This window comes from Hippopotamus amphibius, chromosome 6 (assembly GCF_030028045.1).
Source record: "Hippopotamus amphibius kiboko isolate mHipAmp2 chromosome 6, mHipAmp2.hap2, whole genome shotgun sequence".
NCBI classification, from domain to species: domain Eukaryota; kingdom Metazoa; phylum Chordata; class Mammalia; order Artiodactyla; family Hippopotamidae; genus Hippopotamus; species Hippopotamus amphibius.
This window is the reverse complement of record NC_080191.1, coordinates 157,055,011-157,070,019: the sequence shown is the minus strand read 5'-3', so window position 1 is coordinate 157,070,019 and position 15,009 is coordinate 157,055,011. Positions and strand designations below refer to the sequence as shown.

General features: G+C 44.3%; 1 long non-coding RNA gene across 1 annotated transcript in view; it reads right to left on the bottom strand.

Annotated features, from left to right (window-relative positions):
- LOC130855866 (uncharacterized) overlaps nucleotides 1–7,912 on the bottom strand; it is a 38,471-nt gene extending 30,559 nt beyond the window's left edge. The window contains exon 1 of the long non-coding RNA XR_009054383.1: nucleotides 7,633–7,912. This is a non-coding gene — a long non-coding RNA (uncharacterized LOC130855866). The remainder of the gene's footprint in view (nucleotides 1–7,632) is intronic.
- Nucleotides 7,913–15,009: the final 7,097 nt, after the last annotated feature.

Sequence of the window (15,009 nt, the reverse complement as noted above, 5' to 3'; positions counted from 1 at the left end):
GGTACAATCCGGTAAGATGAGATTTTGTTGATATTTATCCTCAACACAAGAAAAAAAGAAAACTGAGAATCACAAAGTAAGGAAACTGGGTATAAGCCAATTTTTAAAATTCTAAATTCTTCTCCCTTCTAAGCTGTAAAAAACCTCAATCACTCCAAACTGGATCATGCCACAAGACTTTCAAAATGACCAAGCCTTGATTCTCCAAGATTTATGAAGGAAACATAGATAAATGAAGGTAAAGAAAGGTATTAGAGGATTTCTTTTCCTTAAAAAAGAATCAGTTATTTTCCCCAAAAAAATCAATAAAAATAAGCTGGAAAAAGTTAGAATATTGAAAGTAAGAGCAAAAATTAGAATAGAATTGTACTGTTATTAAACTTCATTTGGTTTAGACTGTGAAGGATCCCTCACAGGAAATCCTAGAGGGGATACTTCAATTTTTATAAAGCAATTTTCAAAATGATAGAAACTCTTTCATCCACATTTCCTCCATTTTCTTCCTATTGCCAAACTTGTCAGATTTTGGAAGCCTGAAGGATTATTGACAGGAACAGAAATAATAAATGTTTCTATCTGATACAAAAAACTAGCATATACCTCTATCCCTTTTTTATTTACTAAGGCATAGATATGCATATGGATGCATGGTAGATTGACAATTTAAAATTGCTTAATCATATTTTTTCTTCTTGTCTGTCCCTTCAGCACCTTGCCTTTAATTTCCAGAAGTGGTATTACACATAACAAATGAACAAGGGGATAACAAATGCTATTTCAGTCCAGACCCAATTTCACCAAATAATTTCACTCAAGAGCTGTAAGGACCCTTGAAACCTAAGGAATGCAGGGCTGCTCTGCATTCAGCTCCTTTTTTATACTCATTCTCTTTCATCTAATTCCCACTGATGAAATAAATACATTTTTAAAAGAACTCAATAGTTAGAAAACTAAATATATTTCCCCTTTCAAATTACAGCAACAGAAGTTATACATAATCACTTGTGTATGTCTTCAGGGTTATATATGTAATAGTAATCATATTGCTTATAGTATTATATATGTACATCCTTCATATATTCCAGCTTAAATATTTTCTGGAAAAGGGGGTTCACATTCACAATATCATTTCCATTTCTGAATTATCAAGCAATTTTAACATAAGATTCTGGCTCTGCACTGCCGCTATTGTCCAGGGAAAAATTCAGTGTGTCCATTAAGTAATCTAATTATTTAAACAGAAATTCTCTTTTTAAAAAGACAAACTGAAAATTTAAAGAGCTGCCACCAGTGGTTTTCATTTACACTGAAAAAAATGAACCTATGATTTTGATATTAAAATTTAGGAGAAGCAAATGAAAAATAAAAATAAAAACCCGGCAAACAGATCACCAGGAACTGCAAATTGGCCAAAAAATCCATAGACCTTTTCACGCTTCTAAGTTGTTGCTGGGGAGTGTAAATACATATCTCCCTGACTGACCACACTGTCTTATGCAATTAATCATATCAAAGGAACAGGGTTTCCTTAGAATCCTAATTTTTCAGTGACTAGGACTGTTACCCTCATTTTAGGAAAACGATGGTTGTTTCAAATTCTCCAACTGTAATTATTGCATTTAGCTATGACCACAACTTTTGTGTGAAAAACAAACCTAAGCCCTCCTTAAGGTTTCCCTAGGCCATATTAAATGACACATAAATGACACCCCGGTGCGTGCCGGGCTCCACACACACTGCACTGGCAATCTACCAAGCAGAGAGAGCATCTTTCCCTTAGCCTGGTCCCTTTCAAGCTCCAGAAATGGGATTTTTCTTCCTTCTGGAGATCTCATGGTACATACTGCTCCTGTGTTACCTGAAAAATCCCCTTTCCTGAAGTACAGTCAGGCATAATACAAACTCACAAAAAGTGACAATTCAATGACCTCAGAAGGCAGAGGTACTTGGCACCCCAAAAAACAAGTTGGGGGAAGAAAGATCTGCTTGACACGTGCGTGAGAGACAGGCGTACTATCAAAGGAAAAGGAAGAAAGACTTTCACCTGTTTCCATGCAAAGACACTGAAAGCAAGCCGTTAAAAAAAAAACACCCTACAATCACCATCAGCTCTAAACAAAACTGTTACCCACTTTTTCCCCAAGATTTGCAGCATCGTCTAGCCCTGGAAAGTACTCTAAATGAAAGTATACACCCATCCTGGGCCGGCTGGCATCCTCAAGGCCTCCCATCAACATCTGGAGCCCTCTCCCAAAAGCATTTCTGCTCTCAAAAGAAATGTCTGAGAAGTCTGCCTTCCCAGGGGCCCACTTCTGCTCAAGCCCTAGCGGCCCCCCTTCCAACCCGGGCTCAGATGGAGTTGGGCTTCCAAACCCATCCCAATGGAATTCTCAGATCCCTAGCCTGATAATCTTTAAAGGCTCCTTCGGAGCTGGGGCTCTGACTTTTATCTCCCCTCCCACCCTTCTTCCCTTTTTGTAGGCTCTCCCCACTCCTTTCCCCTCCTGCCCCAGCCCCCCTCCTTAATTTGAAGATCATTGACACGATAGGCTATAATGAGTCCTTCAGAAACTGTTATGATCTACGATGACAATCTCTGCACCTAATTCACAGATTATTGACAAGCACTGTGGGCTCAATGGTGTCAAGTTGTACTTGTAGTTTCAACACCCTTCAGCAACCCACATAGCAGCTGGGCCCTGGATTAGGACCCACAGTCTGGCAGCTGAGTGGTGGAGAGATGAGTATCTGTCTACACCCCAGCTCCTTCCCAAGCCCTGCTATGCTTTCTTCCTGGTGCCTTGTCTCTTTCAGGGTTGGATCAAGTGAACTAAAGGATCTTCAAAGTTTAAAGACAAAGTAAAAGAGCAAACAATAATAAATGAGGGTTCATCCTTATAATCTTGGTTTTAATAATAATTTTTTCCGCTACCAAACTCCAAGCCCCATGTACTGGCTTTCAGAATGAAGTTTGGGTTCACCAGGAAAGGTGTGAGGGATGGAGGGGAGAGGGGGCTGAGGACTTAGCACTCAGTGGGCCCAAAGCTGGGCTGGCCCATCCTCCTGGGTCGTCCTCAGAATCGGGCGAGATGGACTACTTACAAAGCAGGGCGCCCAGCCAACAGGCTCGGACTCTGGCCCGGTCACTGGGACAAGAGACCAAAAATGTCCGCCCCGCCCCTAAAGGGTGCTTTGCTGCTGCGAAGAAAACGCAGCGGGTTGCTAGCGTTGCGGCTTTGCCTACTATCAAGGAGTCAGTCACTCGCTGCCCCCTCCCCAGGCCCCAAAGATGGAAGGGCTGCTTTCCTGCTCGCCGCCGTGGGGCGTGAGACTCCAGCAGGGGCTGAGGCCGCCTGAAACCACAGAAATGGCACTGCTGGGAGAGCTGGGTGGTATTCCCAGGCCTAGGCCACCCACTTCTTTAATTCTTTTTTTCTAAACCAGGGGTTACGCTTTTTCCTTGGGTCCTGGAAATTTGGGGGCTCACTGCCTGCCCTCCCTCAGCCAGGTGTGGCTCCTCCCCTAGCCTTCTCCCTATAGGTTGTGACCCCCCGCGGGGCAGAAGGGGGGTGTGTGTGTGTGTGAAATCTCGGCTTCTGCTTTTGCAAATTCTGCATCACTTCTGAACAGCAAGCATATCTCCCCTTTAGCTGGTCACTTCCAAGATTCTGCTGGCTTTGGCCTCCCCACGCCGCGGGCAGCCTTGGACCGCGACTGCCAGAGCACTGTTTGTCACCTTAACGGGGCTGGCACCAAAGCTGGCTCAGGGTTAATACTCCCGTAATGGGGACTAGTCTTTTGGTGAAGCAAAGGGTGGGGGGACACCTGCAGCAGGGAATCCCGCCTGCCCGTCACTTCCATAGAATTCGGGGTAAAAACTGATTAAAAGCCTTGATTCTTTTCCTGCCACTGTATCTGAACTCATTTACTGAGAAACATAAGCCGAGATTTGACCCTGGAATCAGAGGGAGAAAGCATCTGTCATCTCACCGAACAGCAATTTCTCTGAAAACACAATCTCAGATCTACTACTGATTGTGGGAGGTGGGAAGGATAAACGTAAGATCCATGTTAAAAACAACCTCCATAGCCACAGTATTAAATATTTTAAAAAGTAATTCTGTTAAGAAAATGCATCTAGTTTCCTTCAATAGGCAAACAAACAAACAAACAAAAGCAAACAGACAAGCCCTAAACTTCTTAAGGTTTTTATCTAAAAGTTAAAATCGTAGGTACAATCCTTAAGATCCAAATCATCAAACATCTTGTTGAGATCATTTGTAATCAAATGGTTTCAATTTGATCTTAAACACCTAAATAAACCCACATTTTCCCACTGTTTTAAATTCAGAGGATGTGTCATTTTTATAGTTATCTTTCTGAAAGAATTCAAAGTGTACTTTTGCCTTCACTCGCAGACCAAAGAAAAAGTCAAAGCTCTTTCTTATGTAGACAGGTAGATTTTGAAAGTGTAAAAAAAAAAAATACTCCTCTTCCCGTAGCATAATTTGGATTCCTGGTCAATGAAAATGCTGAATTTCAAAAGAAAATACTCTTTATCATTGGTACACCTTTCCTGGAATCCTACAGTTCAGGAGAGAGAGAGAGAAAGAGAGAGAGGGAGAGAGAGCTGTTAGGCACCTGTTTCTTAAAGAATATCTGGAATTTAACTGCTAGCTGGGAAAGGAAAAGTTTGATCAAGATTGGTTTGGGGGAAAGGAAACATTCAAAGAAGAGACTGGCCTTTTAATTACACTCTGAAGATAAAAATTTAAAGGAGCGAGTTATTTCGTTTACTCGGAGACTCCGTAACTATACTTGAACGACCTCTGAGGGCCTTCAAGGTGCTGCTGACAATGTCAAAACAGCACGCGGCAGCACCTTCCGTTTTATTTTTTTGAAATGTGCAGAGAACGGGAGAAGTAACTTTTGCTTGGTTCTCCGCTGCTACAGAGGAAAATGCTCTCTTTCTCCCTCTCCTTTAAAATCATGCTTCTCTACCTGTTTTACTATCGCTAAATCTTTAAAAAGAGTCCCAAACCCAAAAAAGGGATAGGGATGTGAGGAGCGGGAATAGATTCGTCTTTATTTTTTTATTGAATAAAAACTGTATCTCCTTTTAATTTTTATTGAATTAAACTTGTTATCTTTCAAGGAGATAAGAACTTGTTTCCTCGTCCCATCTGCTTTTTGGAAGGTAATAAAGAGTTTTATCCAACCCCAGAGCAAGGTTCTAGCGATTTCCAAGCCGGGCGCTGCGCGGCTCCTACTGTGTCCAACAGGGGGCGCTGGGCACGAACCTGCGACCCGGCTCAGCGCCGCTTCACATCTGAGCCGGGTTCCAGCCCCAGAAGGCGAGAGCCGCTGGCGGGGTCGAGTACAGAGCTTTACTCTTCGTGGATAAAAAGAGATTAAAGGCTAAATTCTTTTTTGGGGTGTGTGTGTGTGTGTGTGTGTGTGTGTGTGTGTGTGTGTGTGTGTATGCGCGCGCGCGCGCGCGCGCGTGTGTGTATGGGGAGGGGTTATCAATTTTAACCAACTACGAAAATGTAGAGCTTCTTATCCTTTGATGTGCTCATAAAGAGACTCCTATCGGTGGGGGAATTACACGGTTTCTGAGCCAACACTGCAGCTACAGTGTGGGAGAAATTATTTAATTCAAAATATATTTTTCCATCTGTTCACATGATCTTTTTAGAAGTACTTAAAAAGCTGACACTGATCCTTTTGGCCTGTTCACCCTGCCCCAAGTTTCGAATACGTTAGCTATTTCGAAGGCCCTTCTATTAATTTGAAGGGGGGGAGAAAGAGACCCAAATATTTAAATCCCTCCAAACAGTTATTCCTCTGCATCCTTTTTTCTTTCTTTCTTTCTTTCTTTCTTTCTTTCTTTAAATAGGGACTTTTATGTGATTGACACATTTCACACTGCCTATTCTACAAAGCCAGGTATAAATGACAAGAAGAGACTAAAAAAATTTTTTTTGATGCTGGACTACATAACTACATAACGCCCAAGTATAAGATGAAATCTAAACAAAATTGTAATCCACCCACCCCCACCCTAACTTTAAAAAAAAAAAAAAAACCTTCACCTGTATTTAAATAGCGTGTCTTTAATTACAGCAGTTGGGGATGCATGAGGCTGAAATGAAATTAGCAGTCATTACCAGTCCTTTAACTCTGTGGTGCTTTTGATCAGCACTAAATTAGCTTTCCAGTCCTAACAAAGACTCTACAGCAAGCAGTGGGCTGTAAATAAGACAGCGCGACCTGCCCTCAACACCTTTTCTCTTGTCAATCATAGCTCTATCATTCAGCCCAAGATTAACCTTTATCTACCAAATTTAAAAAAAAAAAAGGAACGAAAGAAAGAAGAAAAAGAAAAAAGAAAAAGGAGGCGGGAAGGAAAGCCCCCTTACCACCACATGTCGAAATAACAGAGCTTCCTAAGAGCCCCCTTTAAATTGTATTATAATGAGCCCGTGTCAGAATCTGCAATTTCCAAATCATCCTTCCCCACCCCACCCCGTTACACCTCTGGAGTATATTAGAAGTCAGAATGCTGTTCGGGCGGGAAAGGAATCCCTTTTCCCGGATTACTAATTGGGCATGGGCCACCCTGCTTAGGTCGATTTGCCATTAGCCTCTCCTATCGCTCTAAGAAAATTTCGGGAGAGGAGGAATGTTTGAGGAGAAGACACTGATAATTTTAAGGCATGTACATAAGTTTCCGGGATGAAAACAATCAATTTACTCCACTGCGAGTCTCCAGGTTCTAAGTCTGAGGAGAAAAAACCCACCAAGAGCAACAACAAAAACCCAGCTGCTTTTCCCAGTACTGAATTGAGAAAGTAAAACATCGGTTCAAATTGCCGTTAGAGGGCGGCAGAGAGCAAGCCCCTATCACCCCGGCACAACTTCCCACAGACGCCCTCCCTAGCTTCCAGCTTCGCCACGCTCTGTAATTCCTTCTCTCAGGTAATATTTCCTGCGTGTCCTGCCCTCTTGCTCGTCTAGCCCCCTCAATGTCAATCTCTCATAAAAAACAAGGTGTCGCCATGTCCCCTTCCGTCTCTTTTCGCACCCCTCCCCCAGCCACCACCAAAATAGTAAGATGCCGGATGAAACAGTAGCAACCCCTTAATGATATATATACCTTTTGACTCAAATCATTCTTTCCACTCTATGTAATCTTGGTATGGAGAAGGTTCTTTGTAGGGATGAAATGTTAGAGTTTAATATTTTTTAAATGGAAGCTTGAATTTTTCATTTCTGCATTTCCCTCTGGGGGCTCACGGATTTCATCATTTTCATAGAAAAGGAAACACACACACCATTGCAAGGCAACTGATTATGCTCAGTGCTAAAACTGCTCAGAAGAGAATAAAATAATGTCATTTCATTTCTGCATTTGTTAAATAAATCAAAATTAGTATTTAACCTCAAAAGTTAACGCTTTCAGACTTAAATCTGTCTGTTAAATGACTGCCACACAGGGTGTATTTCCAGATCTCTTAAAGGTCAAAAGAAAAAAAAATAGAATGAGAGAGGAAGAAAGTGAGTTGGGGGGGGTGGGCGGAGAGGAGTGAGCTAGCAGTGAATGTCAAAGTTGGATTGCAAGCTACTTACATGTCCATGCCAGATCAGGGTGTTGTCTTGTAGCAGTTTGATTGGCAGGTAAAAAAGCGAAAGAACGTGAGGGCTCCCTGAGCCTCTTGTCAGCCCAGGCTTGATCACTTCTCACCGGACAGAACGAGTTGAAGGAGCTTGCAATTCCCCTCTCGTCCTCCATCCAAGGCACCGTGAATCCATTTCGGCTTTTCTTCCCCCCAGTCTCTCCATCAGCCTCCTGCCTTCACTGCTTCGCCTTACACCAGCCTCCAAGACCTAGCCTAGCTTTGCCACTGCAATCCCCTGCAACAAGAAAAATCGTTTATGGCTTAAAACCCCAAATGGCTGATTTTTTAAAAGAGAGAGAGAGGGAGAGGGAGAGAGAGAGAGAGGAGTGAGAGGGTGAGGGGGAGAGAGAGGGGGAGCGAGAAGAATGCACCCAGAGAACAACAAAAAAGTCAGTTATCCTAACACTGCTCTATCCCCCCACCGTACAGAAGAAGAATAAAAAAAAAAAAGCTTTATGTTTTTTCAGTGGGTATTCAAAGATAATTTGATGCCATTGTTTCTGCTACAGATGGTTCTTTTAAATACAATAACACGGCTCTTTGTGCAGGCTACCCACAATAAAAATCGAAAGCGTTCCCCTGAATAACCATTTTGTTCTCTCTTGTATGGGGCCAACAAAAGATGCCGTGAGGTAATGGGTTCTGTTTATTGAAGCCATAGAATAGGGGTTTGATAAAGATTTTTTTAAAGCAGAAGACCTTGCAAGGTCAGGCTGATCTCTTCATATTTTTTTATTAAAATATTTGTCCAATAGATTATTCCTTGGTGCAGCTGCAGGTTTCCTCCTCAATTCTTAATCAGCCCAAACATCTGTCTCTTAGGGGAGGCTTTAAAAAAATCTTCAATTGTATCAATGGTGCAGTAACCTTATCAAATCCTGAGTTTTTAGGCTCAGTGCAGGCAAAGGCAGTGAAGTTTCAATTCTATGTGGTTCTGATGGGGTAAGGTGGAGGGCTGGGGGGAGAGGAAACACACCAGCCCCAGACAGAGTGACTGGAGAAAACCAGGCTTTCCTCCCCACTGCCCCCCCCCCCACCCCCTGTTGGCCATGCATAACTGCACAAGCCAGACACACAGATCACTGAGGACTTGAGATGTGTCCCCTGATCTCTGCATGCTCCACCCTTGCATGCATGTTGGACAGGGGTTAGGCATGTTTTCTTGCCACGCTCCCCTTCTCCTCTAGTTAAGTCTCCAATTCCAGAAAACCTAGGATGGGATCCCAGGAGGAGGAGTGGAACAAGCTAAAGGTTAGTTTTTAGCACCCAAAGGGTCCTACTCTTGGCTCTCTTTCCTTCACTGTTAGTTAGCTTTGACTCATTGATTGCTATCCTGCCAGGGAACTGGTGGCCACAGCCCTCCTGCTACAGCACCCCATCCCCTCAGGCTTCTGCTTATAGCCATTCTGCTTTCCCCTCAGTTCCACAGAGAACATCTGCTTCCCCTCGCAGGGGAAGCTTTGCCATCTAGACTCAGCTCAGGTCTGTATCAACTTTGAGCCCTGAACCCTTAGTCAGTGAGGGCGCTGCAGGGAAAGTGCAGGGGCAGATGGCTAGGTTTCTCTACCTTTCTATAGGAATTAATGCCAGGACTCTCTGGGCCTCCTATAGTCTGGAGTGACAGTAATCCACTTTCATGACTTCTGTTCTGTGTATTGTCACTTGTGGCAAGACAATAGTCTGGGGAAATGGCTTTAATCTTAAAAACAAATTTTCATTGGGTTCTCTATCTCTGCCCCCTGCCCCATTTACTCCTCCCTTTCTTCCCACAAACCATTCAAAATAAAAGAAAGATAAACACGCAAACGAATCTCTTAACAGAACTGATCTTAGCTTCTTACTTTCCCTTTTGGAAACAATAATGTTATTGGTTTACAACTGGTCTGAAGGAATCTAATAAGGAATTCTTGGGGGCTGTTACACACCAATTAAAGCCTTTCCTACAAAACTTGAAAAGACAAACACAAACGATGAAACAGAAAAGTAAACAACGTTTCACGTGGTTTCTCAATAATTCATTTTATATCTCAGGATGAACGCCTTAGTATCAGTTCGAAAGGAATGAAAGTCAGGGCAATACTAAAAAGTTATGTACATCCCAACACTCTTTGGATCAAGGAAAATGTACCTGTGTTGTGTGTTGGTGGAGGGAGGGAATGGAGAGTGTAAATGGAGAGCAACCTTTAGTAGAATAGGCTGAGGAGTGTGTTACCTCCCTCACTGTTGGGGGCGGGGGTGGCATTATGCAAAATTGAGAGTTAATAGTAGAAATACCTCCTCCAATTAAAGGTGGCGTGTGAGAGGGTAAATGTAAAATGTTTAATCCAGTGTTTCATAACTTTGCACTACAAAAGTAATCCACTAAAGTAACACAATAATCTTTTCCTGCTTCCCTTGTCTTTTTTTTTCTGAATATCAAAACTTATAAAGGACGCCCCCAACCTGATGAAAGCTATTTTCCTTTTCATGTAACTGAAAGAAGAATCTAAACTGCTTGTCCTCTTTCCACCAAAGGAGGGGTTTGGGGCTGAATCTAAGTCTGTAAGATAGCAAGGCATCAGTGAGTCCCCTAAGGTGTCTAAAGGTGAGTAAACCTTATACATCTTATCAGTTGAATCTATTGAATCCCAGTCACAAGGAAGTTTAAAATCTCTCAGGTGGCCTCATTCTCTGGCTAAGGATAGGAACACAGTTTTGTAGGTAAGCCTCCAAAAGTTGTCTCAAAAGCTGTAACGCAATGACATTTTATCTGACATGAGGGAAGACCTCAGCCTATAACTAAAAAATGTGGTGTGTGTCACAGCAAAAGGCAAAAGTGACAAACTACCTTGGTAGGTGAGGGAATCAAGAACCAGTTGCCTGCAACTAGAAAACTGCTTACAAAAAAACCAAAACCAAAACCAAAAAACCCGCCTTTCGGTATCCACAAACTAACTGGTCAGCTCCTCTCTCGTTGGAGCAAACACACACCACCAAAACGATTCTAAGTTATAGGAACGGCTTTCTGAACGAGTTGGGGAATCCGTGTGCACTGATGTACGGACGTTTATAGCTGGCTCTGAATTGGAAACTTCACTATTCAAAAGTGCTTTGGGGCCAAAGTTGAGCTCTCCAATTCTACAAGCAACAAGCCGTACTGGGGAGATGGGCCCCACCCCCAGACTGGGATGCATTCAGCAAGAACGACTCAGATTGAGTAAGGGAGGGAGGGAGAGAAGGAAAGAAGAAAAGGAATGAAGGGAGAGAGGAAGGGAGGAAGGAAGGAAAGAAGAAAAGGAAGAAAGAGAGGAAGGAAGGGAAGAGAAGGGAAGGGAAGGAAAGGAAAAGTAGAGAGGGGATAAAAAAAAGTATTTAATTGGACTAATGGCAGAGGGGATTAGCAAGAGGGGCACCCCGGGACCTGGTTTCAAATTGGCGAGTGCTGCTTCTAAGGAAACACTGTACGCACGATCAGGGTCTGGATGTTCCAGGGAACCAATGACCATTCAAATCACGAGTTTCACAGGGATGGCAGTGTCATGCTTTAGCCATCAGCTGCCGTGAAAACTGTAGCTTCCCTCTCGTAGGCATCATTCACTACTGGCCGCTCTCCCTCTCCACATGGGAAGAAGTCGGACTCGGACAGACTCCGGCGCGGGCTGGGTCCCGGGGACCCTCTGGGGACAGGGGCGCGCGGGCGGGCGGCTGAGTGCCGGCCAGCGGGGCTCGGACAGGGGCGGCCCGCGCCAGGTCGCAGGGCGACTGCTTCCCCAGCCCGCGGAGCGCACCTGCCGCGAGGGCCTCCAAACGCACCACGGAACTCTGAACGTGTTGCCCCCGTCAACTCGCCCGACACGATTCAATTCTTCCCCGAGACAAAACCAAAACCACCCAAGCCCGCCACTTGATGCGCCCTTAAAATGACAGGGGAGCGCGCGGCCAGGCAGACCCTCCGCCGGACACGACCCGGGGAGGGACGTGGTTTACGTGCCAGCTCTTTAGATGCCACAGCCTAACCCGGGCGCGCGCGCGCGACGTGTGTGAAGAGACCGGGAACCTCAGTTTCCAGAGTCTCTAGAATAAACTTCTCGCTGAGCCTCGGCCCTCCTCTCCTCCCGCAGCCTTTCCTCGGTCGGCGGAAACCTGAGGGCAGCTGGGGCCGAGGGGGAACGAGCCTCGTGTGGTTGGGCCGGCCTTCCAGGTTGGCGGGGCCCTGCGGGACCGGTCCGCCTGACCCGACTGCGCTCGCGTTGCAGGGCGGGGGCTCGGCCGGCCCGGGCTGCGCTTCCCCGGCCCCGGAGCCGCGGCGTCCCGGGCAGCCCGCCGGCCCTCGAGCGCCGCCGCGTTTCCCGCGCTCTCGGCCCGTAAGTCCCGCGCGGCCTGCACGTCCCTGCGCGGCCTCCAGGACCCCGTGCGGCCCCGCCTCCGGCTCCGGCTGCGAGAGGGAAGGAGGAGGCCCACCGCCCAGGCACGGGCGGCGCCGACCGAGTGAGTGGAAGCTTGGGTCCCGGGGCGCCTGCAGGCCCGCTTTCCAGGCCGCCGTTTCCCCCGCTGGGCGCCCCGAGGCGCGGGCGGGCGGGCGCGTCTCCCTAGCTCTAGACTCAAGCGTGTTGGGACCCGCTTGTTTCAGCGAGCGCACAGTGTGGTGCGTTTGGTGCGTTCCCCAGGGCGCTGCATGTGGAGATCGAGCCCGGGAGAGCCCTGGGAGCGTGGGGGAGCCGGGCGTCCTCCCCGAGGGCTGGGCCGTGGGCACCTCGACGCCTCGAGGGGTTCAGGGACGCAAGGGTCGGGAGCGGAGGGCGGACCCTCCCAGTGGAGGCGGCTCGCGGCTTCCCGGCCACGACCTGGGAAGCCCAGGTGTCCAAGGGGGCCTGCAGGCTCCAAGGCGGCCTGTTTCCTTAGCAGTCGCAGGCCACAAACATGGCCTTCCTCCCCGCTCGTGTTCAGACTTCTGGAACTCTCTGAGGTTCCCCCAGTCTTTGTTTTACGCTAAGAAGGGATTAAGAAGGGTGTGTTTTTATAATTAAGAGGAAATTTGGATGTAGGAGTAAGGCCTGTGGGGAGCGTTCATCAATGGCCTCCGTAAACTTTTCTTGATATATATAAAATGAAATTATACAGGCCATTGTATGTTTTGTGTTTATGTGTTAACAGTATTTATTTTAAAACGTTGAACGTTTAAAATATGCCACACATTTTGTGACTGAAAAAAATTATCAGTATTTTAGAGTTTCAGTAAATGGAAATGTTTCTGGTCTTTCAGACCCTGAGGGTAGTGGAGCAGGGGGAAAGGACTGTGGCATATTTGTCTTGTGTCCCTTTGGCATAGTCTTACTAGTAAGTACCGTGTTCCCAAGATAAATTAACTTGCATTTCAGTTAAAATATTATCATTATCTGCTATATTTCAAGAATAACATAAACTGAGGATATTTTCCAAATGTACACCTTATGCAGTATTGTAACTACCAGTACACAGATGGATTTGATAAGCTTATATTTGAACCAAAATTTGTATAGTGCAGCTCCATGAACACACTTGCAGACCCAGTGCAAAAGCTGTATGTATATAAATGTTTGAAAACTTATCCCAAGGTGGGGTGATTATTCTTTGTTTCTCTATTTCAGAGGCCCAGGAATGGGCAGTTGGTATGGGTGGCTTACAGCTACATTCTTCTTTTTTTTAATGCACATATATATATATGTATACAATATATGTGTATATATATTTTAATATATATACAAAAGTATAGTTGATTTACCATGTGTTAGTTTCTGGTGTACACCAAAGTGATTTAGTTACACACACATATATACTTTTTCATATTCTTTTCCATTATAGTTTATTATAAGGCATTGAATATAGTTCCTTCTGCTCTGCAGTAGGTCCTTGTTGTTTATTTTATATACAGTAGTGTGTATCTGCTAATCCCAAACTCTTAATTTATCCCCTGCCCCTTCCTCCTTGGTAACCATAAGTTTGTTTTCTATGCCTGTGAATCTGCTTCTGTTTTGTAAATAAGTTCATTTGCTGATACATTCTTAAAGAGAGTAAAAATTGTAGTGGATTTGGGGAGAAAAGGAGCATCCCATTTAAGGTTTTGCCTGTGGAAAGAAGTTAATGACCCAAGGAAACTGATTCTAGGGAGAATGTCTCTATACATCTTCCCTTCCAATCCCTTCTCCTAACATTCTCCCTTCACCCTTTAAGAAAGAGCAACATTCTGTTTGCTTGAGGGCAATAAGAGGAAAGGAACTAACCTTTAATGGCCATCTATTATGTACCAGATACTTTCTCTTATTTAATTCTCATAATCTTATAAAATTGGAATTATTCCCCCCCCCCCCTTTTTTCTTTTTCAGAGTAGAGTAAGGGAAGATCCAGCTGGTTTAAATATCTGTAGTTACACAGCTGGGAAATAGTAGATCTAGATTTGAAATCTAGCTCTTAATTCTAAAACCCAGCCTGGTCTGTAAAATCTGGTAAACTGAGTCTAAATAGACTCAAGCAAGCACCATTGGTTACTGACTGTTGCGGGTTCAGGAGGAAACTGTTTGTGAATGGTGTGTGGTCTTATCCTTTTCTTCTCTCCTTTTTCTGGAAGGCAGCTTCTTAATTCTAGCTCTTCTTAGGATCTTTTGGCTATGAAGAGATTGATTTGAAGCAGGAGTATAAAATTCTATGTCTTTTTCCTATGCCATACCAAAGTTGAACCTAGAATTTAAACTCATTTTTCTGCATTTAGGTCTCAATTGGCATCATGTTTAAGGCTACCCATAGGCTGGCTTGGTGAAGGTAATGATTTCGTGAGGACAGACTCAGATAGGTCAAACTAAGTATCACTCTTAAAACTCCAGCCTCAGAAACCAAAAGGGTGGGAGGGAAATATAGTAATAACAGAACACATGACTGCTAATTAACCTTATTAACAACTGCAAACCAGTGAACATTTATATTTTTATTTTCTCAGAAAGGCAGTTAATTTTTTTTGCCTTCTATTAACTACCTTTCCCCCCCAGATAATCACCTATATCAAAACCACCTTTTAAAAGGTCAGTAGAAATTATTTTAAGACATTCAAATATAAAAAAAGTATTGTTATTTTAATAGGCACTGTGGATAGTTTAATTTGTATCTTGTATTAAATTAAACATATGGTGAACAGGGTATAATAGATTTTCTATAATTTAGCTGCCAGTGTGGCAACAGCAGCCAGTTACTCTCACCAGCAGACTTGTCAGTGGTTTGTTTACTAGCTTATTTGAATTAAAATAAAGCTTCGCTTCTGCTGACTGCACATCATTATCTATGAGACCATAATCCTGCTAGCAAATCCTATATCTTCCAG